The following is a 13,993-nucleotide window of genomic DNA, read 5'->3' as shown; positions in this document are numbered from 1 at the left end:
TCAGGTCAGGAGTGGACAGGCAGGGAATTGTGCAATTATCTCCCAGTGGGGAAGACAGTTCAGCATGAGATACAGGAATAAAATTAACTCCAGCCATAGAAGAGTAAGAAGAGAAAAAAGACTGAGTAAGTAAATGACACACTACTGAGAAAGTTTTTTTCTCCCATCTCAGCAGACTTCAGGAAGGCCAGCAACACAACTGTGTGCAATTGGTCATTTCCAACTAGGCTTCCTACCTTGTTTTGGAATTAAGCTTTAATTAAAGTGTGGGAAGTCAATGGTGTTACGTCCCATGGATCCTCATGATCCTCTCATGAGTCTTATTTTACCTCTAAAATGAAATTATGTGAAGAATTTTCCCTATGGCAAGACATTCCAGTCTGTCTTGCCACTGTGCTTTGAAAACATTTGTCCAGTATCTAACACAGCAAAACCTCATCTGCTGTTAAGTGAAACTGTGTGATCTGAAAGGACAGATTTGAAGAGGGAAGGAGACCAGGTTTCAGCTGGAATTTATATTTAGGAAGACACCTGCTGTTGAGGTGAAACAAACCAAGAAGTAAAGCATTTCAAAGGTCTTCATTACTCTACCCATTCATTGTCATATCCTTTCCTGTCAAGAATCTACCCATATGCAAGAAAAGCAGGTGACCCACAAACATGATGGCCCCTTCACCTTTTCCACTGCATTGGACCAGCATCAAGGGGGCCACAAACCAGTTCAGGATTAGAAAAGTTGCAAGGCAGGTCCAACAAAGTACCTGTTCCAAAGGCTTATTTCCTGCAGTTCACATTATAACTGACCCTCAATAATTGACATTAATGATTCATATGACAGTAAGACTGAGGGATCAGCTGGAGAGTCATGGGGCCTGACACCCGTTGTAAAGGGAAAAAAGAGCCTGCAATCTAAGTAACAGAGCAGGAGAAAAGAATTTACCTTCACGCTGCAGATGGAGAAGCACACCACAGCCAGAACGAAGTGACTTGTTGAAGAGGAACTAAACCAGGAACTGAACACAGATTTCTCACATCTTAGTCCATTCCCTGAACCGTAGCTGATTGTTTCCCACACAGCCTTGGAAGATTTTCACTACTACGTTCCTCTGAGGTTGCTGCACTTTGGCCCCATCCCACATGGCCCTGTGTGCTTTTCACTTCCCTTCATCTGAGATGGCTTAACAAATGCTCTTCCCGTGGCCTCTCTGAAGCACTCTGTGGACAGGCATCTGTTATCCTGTCAAAGAAATAGGGCCCTGAAGTCCAGCTACTTTCTGCTCCCCACACCAATGCTGACACCCCTGATGTCCCATTAGTGGAGAAATGCTCTTTCCCAACCTCACGGATGCTCTGGCTGAACAGCTGTCCTCCCAAGGAATGTGCAGTCAAAGCAAGTCAGACACGCTCATTTGTAATGGCTGCAAAAGCCACGTGCCTCTTCACTTTATCTAGAGACTCGGGCAAAACAATTCACGCTCATACATATTCCTGTGCCTCTACCACTTTTCAGGCATAGGTCAAAGTCATCTTAGTAGTTCAAGAACCTTCTTCCTTTATATACGTTGTTTTCTCTGGCTCAGTCTCTCCCCGTCTCCCTCTGTCCAGCCGGTTCCCTTGTTGCTTAGCCAGTGTTACAGGTAACACCAAACCTGTTACCAAAGTGTATCCCTCCATTCCTCCTTCCTGCCCACAACTTCTTCATCTCTGCAAGTGCCTCTGAGATCCCTTCCACTTCTCCCATAATCTTTGAAGCTTAAAAAGCATCACTAGCACTCAATGTCTTTGCTCTGCTTCTGGGGAAGTTCCACGGCTCCAAACACCTCGGCCAGCAGACTCAGCTGGATTGATTTCCCTTGCCTTCAACTCTCCCACTGTCCACAAGGGATCCCACTTGAATGAAAGCCAGAACCCCTGCTCAGGGAGCTGCATTAGCCATATGCTGTTAGGCCTATGCATTTTGCTCAAAGTGCGATATTCAGCCACACACCGAGACTTCAGAGTCACAGTCAGAATTAATAAGGGACATAGGGACACCTTCTCCCTTCTCACCTTTGCTCATCACACCTATATTATGTGTGTTTATGCAGCTATTTTCTTGATGCCAACTGAGATATACACAGTCTAATAACACTGCAGTATATTATTTTTCACTATTTGTTTTCAGGCTGGAAAAATGCCATAAAAACTGTGACGAAAATTGAGAACAGATCCTTTCGGCTGGTGTAAATCTAGATATCTCCATTGATTTTGGTGGATTTATGACAATTTCAACAAAATGAAGATTCAACGCTTAAAATATCAAGTCATATATTTTGCACATCTTCCATACTCCTAATAAATTATTTAACATTATTTTCATTTCATTAAAACTTGAGCAACAAGGTATTTTTATATGGAAAGAAATTAATGGAGATCTTACTGATCTTGGACAAGTTTTTTTTGCATTTGACACTGGCGCAATACTTGAAAATTAGAGTGGAAAAATAGTATGGTCCCATTCAAGTATCTGCCTCACCAAACTCAGCTTTACCCAAAAAATGGGTAGATGAGGCCACATGCTAAGGATTTCACACTATCTTTATTAAATTACTACGTGCTGATTCCCTGCCTTGCTTTTTAAATGTAAGGTGGCAAAGATCACTGTAATCTACATTTAATGAAACATCATATCTCCTGTGTATTCTCATTGATCGTATCTTTTCTTATCATTTTTAAGAGAATATTGTGCTTTTGAAATGACAGAAGCTCCTTTCCTTGAAGAAACTCTTGCTGTCTGCCAGTGATCTTCTTGTTATATGCTTTGAGAGTCTGCTCCATTTGTAATTAGAGTCAAACTATCAGGGACTTCTTGAACCACAAAATAGCTGTCCAGCAGGAAAATTTAGTCCACACAATGCACCTTGCACTGCTTTCTTTGTAAGTGTCAGACTGATGGGATTGGTGTTTTGCTGGAGATTCACTCTGAGAACAGTAAGGAAAAAATTAATAAAATGAATTATTTATTTTTTAAAAAGTGGAGGGGGAGCAGGGGGATTACTGAAAGAATCAGCTTTGTGAGAACCTGACAAAAATTGGCTAGAATTGCAGTCAAGCTGAACCACCCCAGGTAGCACTCCCAAGTAATGCAAGTATATTTATTGCAAGCAGGTATTCCAAATACAGATCACAGGATCTCAATTCAAGCCAGGCTTTTGCCCAAGTCCTCTTCTGAACAGGGGCAGCACTAGGATGTCGTGAAGCCTTGCTCTTTAGTAGGAACATTCTCCTGAATCAGGAGAATCCCAAATTCTGAATCTTCTGATTTAGAATCCTGATTCTGAATTCAGAATCTCCTGAATTACAACTGTTGACATAACTCTTTTGTATACCACCACTGCTCCTTTTGCAAATACAATAATTGTATTTGATTGCTTGTTTCAGAAATATATTGATATTTCTTCAACGTTTTGGAAACAGGAACAGATGCTGCAAATTCCCTAATGTACTTTGCATGTCAGAATCTAACTAACCCCAGTGAAACTGCTGAATTGGGATCGAGTGCTTTGACAAGTGTTATTTAATGCTCTGGTCTGACGACATGATGTTTGCAACGTTATCCTGAGAGAGGGGCAGGTTCTAAGAGCACTGACAGACTGTACTTCGTTAGGGCAACCCCACAGTGTCCAGTGGATATTACCATTTTGCATCTGTTGAGTGAAACTGGTTTGGTGGTATCATTCATTTCACTTCCTAAGGAATCAGCCTGTCTCAGCTCAGAAAAGTACCAGACGTCACCTACAGTCTTTTCTGAACTTCCTCAAATCTTTCCTCCTTTTTGAGTTTTCACTGGTCTCCCCTGTACAGGTCTGACTCACTCTTTCCTTCTTCCTTTCTTTACACTGATCAGCCTCCAGGAGGGAGCTATGCGTTAGTCATGGCTGTGTAAACAGAAAGGCCCCAGATTTCTGGTTCCACCCTACCTATGTTTGACAGCAGACTGAAAACACAAAGGTTTCTGTTAAAGTCAACATTACTGCAAACATCTACATATCATTAGGTTTATATAAATGATGATCTTAGACACCTGGCTGGATGCATCTTTTAGTACCCAACTCACCACTATCATCTGGCCAAAGAAATAATGGTCCTGATTTGTTTTTCAGGGTACAAGAGAGGGAGAGCCTTCAGCCAGTGCTGCTCACTCCAGCCTTCAATCTGCCCCGAGAGCTGCGAGACTAACTTAAAATCATCACTGTATTTGTTTTGAGTTTTTTATTTGCTTTCCTTTTTTTTTTTATGCTTACTAGTGAACAGTCAGTCTCCTGCAAGGTTACTGCACTACACCCCTAAATCAATGGAAACCAAAATCCTCCCCCTTTTTTTGAATAAAGGGGGTATCCAAAACAAAACAACATCATACTTGACTCCAGGAGCTAGGGCTTTATGGAAAATATCAAACAGCAGATTTTGCAGTCCCTTTTTATCGTTAGCCAAATACAACCAGCCTAAAAAGTGACCTTAGCAGTCATATCAAAACAACAGGAGGTCCTCCTTTCTACACATAAACAAAGAGGGACTAGGGACCATTGAAATAAAATCCCTCATCTCAGTAAAGAGTCATTGACCCTGTTCATTGCTTTTGGGCGGAGGGAAATACAGCAAGAACAAAGTGTCCAGTTATGTTGATTCTGATATTTGCCAAGCACTCAGGATCAGGTGGTCCAGACGAGGCACAGATTAGAGTAGCTAAACATGAATTTTTCACTCTGTGCCATTGTTTCAGGCTTTGAGGAACAGCAAGTAACAAGACAAAAGGTTTTGAGTCTAAAACCAAAAAAGTACTCTAGGATTCTGAAATTTCAGTCCAGGTGGAAGTAAAATTTATGATTCCTACACTTTTCTCTTCATAATGTTGCCTAAGGCTCTAAACTAGCAAGCGTCCTGCACCTCCTCAGACCTGTCATTTGGTCCTGAGTTCTCCCAGTGAAAGCCTTCCTGACCAATGCTCCAGTCTATCTTCCTCCAGCCAGGGAGAAAATAGCAGCAACCATCCCCCGAATCCATTTTCTATGCTTTATTTTTGGCTTGTAGGCCAGTTTCTTCTGGCAGGCCTGTGTAGGTGTTGCCAGGAGTTTGAGCTTTGGGTCCCTCTAGGCCAATGACTACAGAGACAGAAAAGAAAAGGATTAGCCCCAGGGCTGGCTGGACAGGAGAGATCTTTCATTTTCTGTAACAAGCCCCAGGCAAACAATCTGTGCTTCTGGATCTAGCAATGGAGTCTTCCCCTACAGCACACTATGGTGCTCCCATCTTATGGCCCCATATGATGGGACCAAATGCAACAGCAACCTTTTACTTCTCTTCTCCTAGGAGTACTAGATACTACAAAGACCTTTTCCTCTGTACTGTACTTATACTTGACCTTTCAAAAAGGATCCAGTGCATACCTTTGACAGGCAAAGTTATTAATTATAATGCAAAGCCTGCACAGAGATTCTCAATCTGAAATAATTTCAAAATTGTAAGTACACACAAAGCTTGTAACATTTAAACATTCGCACCCATATCTTTACCCAGAAGGCTCTTGAAGCATTTTCCCAACATAGGGTTTTTTTTTTCCTTTTCTTGGTAACTACATCTTGTCAGAGATATGAAATGAAATATTGGTGTCTTCCATTTGTGAGTTGATTATAGCTAATGGACTCCTCATAATCGTAGGATTTTTTTCTTCTTCTTTTTTACTTCATATTATCCAATCATGGAATGTAGCAGGACAAAATACAGTCTTTATTCTTTATTTCATTCAATATAGTAAGTATTCTGAGTAGCCCTTACCGACAATCTGATTTCTCACAAAGGAGTATTTGCAAGGTGAAAGATGGATATTCTGTGAAATATTTTACTTGTCATCAGTTTTGTGTTCTTATATCTCAGACTGAGACATCCTCTGACAGATAAGTTCAGTCATCAGAGGGAGGACTAGCAATGCCTTTCTCAAAGGCAAGACCACACTGCTCCCGTGTGGTTTCTGTGGAAAACAGAGAATGGGCCGAAACAACACTGTTCTACAGAGAAACTCTTGGTTCCCCACTTGTATAAATCAGGAACTTCATGTGTTTCTTAGATGGCACTATGCATTCTCTTGACACTTGACAAAATAAAAATGACAGCAGCAAATTTCAAGCAGACACTTTTTTTAATCCACTGTAATATCAGTGCCAGGACAAAATTCCCTTGACTGGTGAGACATTCAACCGCTCAATGCTTGGCAATTAGCACATGGCTAGCCGTTTCACACCAGAAGTAAGGAAAGAATCCTGCACCCGCTGAGATCATCTCCTCAGACACTAAAATCAGAAGGCTGGTCTGCTTCACACACGGGATAGAGATCCGCATTACACCTGCTGCAGTGAGGCAGCGCCAGTTTCCACAAGAAATGCTACACATCAGCACCTGGAGCTGTAGTCTGTGTCAGGCAGTGTTTGCCATTTTGCTGCTGTTCTTGCACATCACAGGCAGTGGGCACGATTCCTGCAAGGATTCAATCCCAAATGCTGCAAACATTTTTAGGAAGAGTGCAAATATTTCCCTCCTGAGAGAAAAGTCTCAAAAGTCAAATGCTATTGATGACCAAATACCACTCCAGCAGAAAGCACTTCCAGGATCAGGTCCTTAATTTTAAAGTATTTAATCCGTAATACACACTTACATCAACTGAGGTGACAGACACAGGTATTATGGAATCAGAACCATTAATTCCAACTACAATAGAAAAATGACTAGAAAAATAATTGAATGCTGGATAGACTTGTTCTTTGAGTATTTGTTAAGACCAACAGCATTTCCTGTAAATATATGACATTTAATTCCTTTGAGTTTTACACAGCTAATTTTATATTAATTCAATGGATTCTTTTCCCAGTGATCTAAATTGTTCTCTCATACTCCAACTATATCTGCAAACAGATGGTGAAAATAGCTGTTATTTTTCAGAGTAAGAGTATTTTTTAACATATTCCATCAGAAAGGCCTGCTTGCCTTAAAGTCAAACTCAAAAGCTATTTGCCCTTACCTGGGGGACATGCAGACAGGAGGGAGAAGGGGAGTAAAAAAGATCTAAAAGAGAAATATTTCCATATAGAAACAAGCTTTACAGAAGAAACCTCAAACAAAACCCCAAAAGCTAACTCTACCCAACTCTCCCCCTTCCCCTTTCTATGGAAAACCAGCAAACTGACAGCTCATATAAATAGAGCAGACGAGTTCAGCACGGAGAAGGTGAGAGGGAACAGAAATTCCTACTGGATTGTGGAACCAATAGCTATCTCAGAGCCTGTTACTGTATCATCTCAGATTGCTTGCAGGCCTTGTTTCAATTAAAAAAGGTATTTGTGAATCAGACAGAAACGTGGTATCTTAGAACTGAATCAGAGGATCTGTCAACGTACTGGAGAGTTTACTTTTAACGCGTACCAGGTCTTAACCACACGCACACAGAGGACAGAGCATAATGAACACAGACTTAAAAGTTCAAATGGTTCATAGGCCCTCAAAGGGGATGAATGGCTCTGAAGGAGACGTTATGGTGCATCAAGCAAATCCTCCTTAGTTCACACAATTATTGACCCGAGACATCACAATTATTCCTTCAGAGCCATTAAGGGTCAAATGTGTTAATCCCATTGCCAGCACAGATTATTTGTTATACAGTTTAGTGAGTAGGATAAGGAGGATGTTATATGGGAACCGCACACACTCATCATATGGAGACGACCTCTCTTCTTTGCGCCAAATTTCAGTCTTGATACCCAGGGGCTTACACTAGTGATAAGACACAGTGAGGGCTGGAGCAGGGAGTCAGAGCAGCAGGGAGAGGTATGGAGCCACGAGTAGGCAACGTCTGCTGTTGGGACAACACAGCTGCTCTCCTCCCCTGGTTCAGCTGTGCACTAACCCGCACGGAGGTGGAGAAGAGTCATTTTCCTTCTAAGTGCAATATGCTCATCAAGCACATAGGAACAGCTGCACCCCTTCATTCCCCCTGGTACAGGGAATCACTGTCACCAAACTTTCCACCTGAATGCAGGGAAGTGTTTCTGTATCCTTCTACATCTGCAAAAGCCAGTGGCAAGCAGAGGTTTAAGCAGAGATAAACCTGCCAGCTGTACCAGCTAAGGGAAGACAACTCCCCTGGCATGCTCTGCAACCCTTATTACAGCACTATCAAGTAGCCAAATCCACAAGAGCTAGCATATAACTGCAAGACATTTCCGTGTGCCTCTCAGACCTCTCAGATGAACACACAAATCTCTCAGCTGCCTACTCCAAACAGCTTTGTGTACATTTTTCCTCAAGACACACACTTGCACCCTCTTTTGTGGGCAGCACCTTAAGGAAGCAGCTTGTCCCAGCTCAAAGAGCAAAACCCACAGTGAAGAAATCAAGCCTTCATCAGCCTTTTTCTGGTGAAAAACTGCTGACGTGTAACAGCTGTGACACAGATCAAGAGAAATCAGCATTTCTGAAGTTACACCTTTCTACCCTATGCTAAAATTGACGTAACTAGTCCATTCAAACTTATTTAATCTCAACAGGGGAATTCTTTGCCTTCTCTAAAAAAAAGGAGAGCAAAGATAGCCAAGGTAGGAATTGCTTGGAATGCCTAAAAATAATTTAAAACTATTCTTTAGGTCTCTTGATTTCACCAACAATAAGTAATCTGCTGAAAAACTAAGCTGAAACTAAACAACTTTAGGCTACATTGGGCTGGTGATTTTTGACTGAACTTGCCATGATATCCTTCCTGAAAACAATGGCACAAAATGAACTATGAAGCAGGTCATCTCCTCAGTGGAGGTAAATGGGAACTGTGCCTAACCCCACAATCCACCAGCTGTGGAATGACTGCCATTGGATACAATATGCAAAATACTTGAGACAGTAAAAGAAATGATCCTTTCACGCCATAACAATTTGCCCCAAATCATTCCAAAACACCACATAACTCACCCTATCATGACTGCAGTCTCCTGCATCATTCCTGTGGCACACAGATACACTTTTAGTCATGGAAAAAGCAAAGAGGATGTACATAAAAATAGGGCGCAACACAAGGATGCATATAAACCATTTACTGCATCATCTCTCACTACAGAAGACTACCCTCCAGTTCCTGCTTTGCTCTGCTACTTGTAAGCTATATAATTGCTTGTCCCATGACAATGCTATTTCTGTTGCCTCCACTCACACTGTACATTACTCTCTGTCCTGTAAGATATACACATATATGCTAATATATTATTAATATGGTAACACAGGGCCTCATTTTCTTGCAATTTTTCAATACTGAATGGGTAACAGCTGCACTGCAGCTTCTGTTAAACTGTTTTTCAGTAGCAGAAAACTTTCAGGGGAGCTGGAGAAGAAAAAAAGTATCTTCATTTGGGGCTTTAATTGGCCTCCAAAATGTCATCAAAATATTGCTTAAAAGATGCATTTTTGCAAAGTGTGGGAAAACTCTTCAGTGATGTTTGGGTTATTCACTTGAGGGGAAGAAAGCAGATTTTGGCTATGCACACACCTCAAATTGCACGCAAGCCAAGCACATATAACTTCCCTTATAGATATCTGAATGTTACAGAGACTGGGAGGGAGATGAGAGGCAAATGAAGAGAGAAATACAGAAAGACAATAATTTTAGCACACACCAGACAAAATTTTACATTTGCTCTTCCCTTAGAGATATGCAAAACTTCAGCAAGTGAGCACTGCAAGCTCGTAACCAGGATATCTGACCTGCAAAGTCAAATTTTATAGTGGCACCAAAGCATTTCACAGCTCCTAAATAGTGTAAGTGGAGAAACTGGATTCTCTGCTTTCAGTTCTTTTTGTAAAGGCAATGAAGTCCAGATTCAGCAAGGTACTTGAACAGGTTCTTAAATGTTAAGCAAGAGTGTTATCTCAACTAACATGTATGCAAGAAGTCAGAAGATTCAAGCTAGGCATGCCTTGAAAATATTTTTTGAATCGGTATCACTCATCTGACTGAGAGCAGATGTGAAAAATGAGTAAATACTAATATGGGGGCTATCATCCATTTTCCCTCTTTCCTAAAACCCACAAATCCACAACTGTACCCGACCACGTTGGGCAAACAAAGATTTTTCTACTTGCTTGTTTTTATGAACAAGAAATTCAAAGTAATCTTTTTCTTATAACTGCTCTCCTGTGATGGGAGGAAAACTCTTGTTATGCTTTTATCTTGAATTCAGTAAGTCCTGTGAGAGGTGATTGTTTACACTTGGCCAAATGTTTTCACATTTGTGCCAATTTTAAAACCACATATTTGTTCTTCACAGTGATTATCGATGCTGAGATGATGACCACGTTCTGTGTTTTCTCATCTACTTACAAGTATAGCTGTTTTCTACCAAAAATTTCCTTTTAAACCTGCAATTAAGACAACATCTTTCACATACAACCCAAACTGAATGTAAACAAAGGTACTTGCTAAAGGCCTTACTTTGTGGCTACCATTATTCACAATAAATGTTTTCAGTTTACCCTAGATGTCAAAAATAAAAATTAAAAAATCACATCTGTATTTTCACCAGCTAGTCAGAATCTCACGTCACTATTCATAATTTATTATGAATATCAGTCCCAGGTACATGCTGTTGGAAATGCTCAATAAAGATCAAGACTATGGACTTGATTTGCTGCCATTTACACCAGTACAAAAAAGGCATATTTTATAAAACCAGAAAAGAAAGATTTGGCCCAGAACTTCAGATGCATTTTTAGTTGGAGGAATTACAATAGGGACAGGACAAGCCGAAAGGGCTGCTGTATGCCTTCCATTCCATATTTCCTCTTGGGTAACCTTGAACCGTGGCCCCATTTTTCCCTTCTCTCCACTTTCTAACTATTTCAGGTTCTGGAACACGGGCTGATTCACACTGATGCCCAGATCTCATCTTAGCATCACTGTTAATACCAACTACAACAGCTGAAGTACCCCAGCAGTTATAAAGGCTCCAGGGCAGCAGGTACTTCAGAAAATGTAGAACTTAAAGCATGTGAGTAGCCCCCTTTACTTCAAGGGGAAGTGGTCTGATGGAACAGGGCTATGAGGGCCATAGGTCTTTTCAGGATACAGGTAAAACTGACACACATATATAAAAATTACTTTACTGCTGTAAAGGATCCCTGATATCTTTTAGTCACTTTTCATTACTAGATAGAGTTTCTCACTGCTCTCATCTACATAACTGTTTCCTTGTCATGAACCTTTATTATGATATAGCTAGTTTAATGCTGTTGGTCACTGAAATTAACTGTTGGGTGTTTATTGATTAGAAAATGCTGGACAGTAAGTTCCTTTTTCAGACACTAACAAATAACCTCATCACCAGCACTATACATCTTCATTCCTGCTCATCTCATTCCTGTTCAGTATAGGACACACTGAACTGCTACCACAACAATACAGAAGTTGCAAGACTCCCCTCTTCAGAGCTTCTATAGCACAAGAAGTCTCTTTAGTTTTGTAAAATGTTATGGGCAGTCTGGTGAAACTGTTCCCCGAGGGCACTCACTTCTCTGGGGTGAGCATCAAATAACTCGATTTGAGAGCCTTCTCTGCTTTCTTAGCTGATCAGGAATTTGAAACAATGCAGGCTGCTCTAATAACCTACTTCATCTTCCCTTTTAGTCTTCAAGGAGTCCCAAAAAAGAACAATTTGCCAAGAAAGCAGAAACTGAACTGTGGCTCTAGAAAGTAATTCCATAGAAAGACTTCTGCTACATGCAAAAAGCCTGTACAGAAAACCACTCCGTACAAAGCATTGTGAGTGGAAGGCCTTAGAATAAATGTTTCTTTATAAAAGGCCCACAAAGAAGAAAATAGACTACTGAAGTAATTCCTGCATCAAGAGATTTTCTGCATGAAGATCATCGAGAACAACAGCTCCTTCTCACCCCTTTTGCAGACCAGCCCAAGTGGTTTTAATCTCCCTTTTCTCCCTATCACAGCACAAAAAGGTTTCCACTGCAAGTTCTGAGACTTGAGTCTCACTCTGAGCTGCACTGAGCCGCACAAAGCAGATGCTGAGCTGACAAGCTTACTGAAATTTCTACCAAATTTCTGTGAAACATGCCCATAAATAAAGTCTGTCAACACTTGCTGTTCTACACTGATTGCCAACATCCCACTATTCTCAAAATAAATACCTCCTACAGCTACTTTTAGTTGCCTGGAGTACTACATGTTTAAATATTAGTTAAAAAATACAATTTCCAATGTGGATGAATGATCTTTGCTCACTGTTAAAGAGCTGAAGTCCATCAGACAGATCTGAAAGATCAAATCAAAGTCAGTTGCTATCTGTACATAGAACTGCTGGGCTTCAATGGACTTCAAATGCCCACCCATTCTGCCTCAAGTGATTTATGACAGCTGCTTCATCATCCAGTTTTGCACACAGTAGTCAGGAGTGCATTTCCAGGTTTTCTTAAATCCTGGGCAGAGAATAACTTTTCCATTATTTCATTATATCTTTTTTCTAAATGTCTGAAAATCAGAAGCATTCAAAAACTAATTCAGGTAATCATGCATAAAAGGAGGAACACATCAGTTGTGATAATCACTGCTTGAGCAAAATCAAGCATCTAGAACAGAATATATATATCCCATTTCAGAGCATTCTTTCTTTACAGTTTTTTGGGTTTTTTTAAAAGAAAATAAGCAAGAGTTTTAAGGAACAGCAGTATTCACTGTTAGTTATAAACCAGCTAGCAGGTTGTAAAATACTAGAGGAAAGCAAACATACACCCCCAAACATCAGTTCATGTCTCAAACCAGATGTCAAGCATTCTGGCACTAAGTTACTGACAGATACACCAATACTGAGTTATCACTACAAGGAGTAATATTTCACTAGAGGTGAGTAACTCTGCAGTGCAAGACTACTTTTACCCAACTATCACACATTTAATGGTACTTCTGTTACTCATCACCTGAAGAACTTACCCCAAGGTTTTCAATGAAGTGCATTAAGCACCCAAGATGAGATTAACACAATATTTAGCAAAGAAAAAAAGAAAAAGGTAAAGATATCTTTGAAGAGGATTAATACACATGGGTCCAGCCAGCAGACTCCATCCAAAAGACCCAGCCAAATATTAGGCCACCAAGTTGTAAGAAAATGCTGCTGTTTGATCATATCCTTCTTCCCTCAGCAAACAAACACCAAAATAATCCAGAGTTTACATTTTCTCTGTCTGTGGGCTCATCACAAATAGTAAAGTTCATCTCCTTCCTGTTACCAAAGTTGTAAAGAGCTAAACACTTGCAAAATCACTTATGACAGCAGGTCTGTATGGAAAGAGATAATTTCTGCCAGCCAACTCTTTAAAAGTATTAAGAACTTTAAACTGGACTCGGGCCATGCCTCTGTTGGCTAGACTTTGACTATCAGATAGCCTGAGCAGCCATATTACCATTTCAGATAGACTGTCATCAGTAGAAGGAGAAATACATTTTACAGTATAATCCCACTTTCTAACTCAACCACAAAAAGGCTAAAGTTGAACGCAGTTCCAGTTCAGCTGCCAATAGATAAATAGGTCCTTTCAGGTTAATAAGTCTCACTCGATTGCTCCAATATTAGTTATAAAGCCAAACTGAGCACTTACACAAGCAAACGAAACTGTGCTATGGATCACACCATTACCAGCCCTTAACCAGAAGCTCAGAGGCCAAAATCCCATACCCAGCAAGAGAGAGGCATGTAACTGCTTCAGATTCAAATTCTTATCCTCCCATTTGATAAAGCATAGCACATCATTACAGCCATCTTTTCAATGAAAAGGAACATTTATTTTAGACATGCAAAACCAGGCAACTTAATTATGACCCTTCTGATGAGACAGTTCCTAGGTTTTCTATCAACATGTTCCCAGGCCCATTCCCAGGGGAATTCAGTGGTAACATGAAGAGCGTGACCATTTATTT

This window comes from Aquila chrysaetos, chromosome 8 (genome assembly GCF_900496995.4).
Source record: "Aquila chrysaetos chrysaetos chromosome 8, bAquChr1.4, whole genome shotgun sequence".
In the NCBI taxonomy this organism is placed as follows: Eukaryota; Metazoa; Chordata; class Aves; order Accipitriformes; family Accipitridae; genus Aquila; species Aquila chrysaetos.
Note: the sequence above shows the minus strand (reverse complement) of the source record.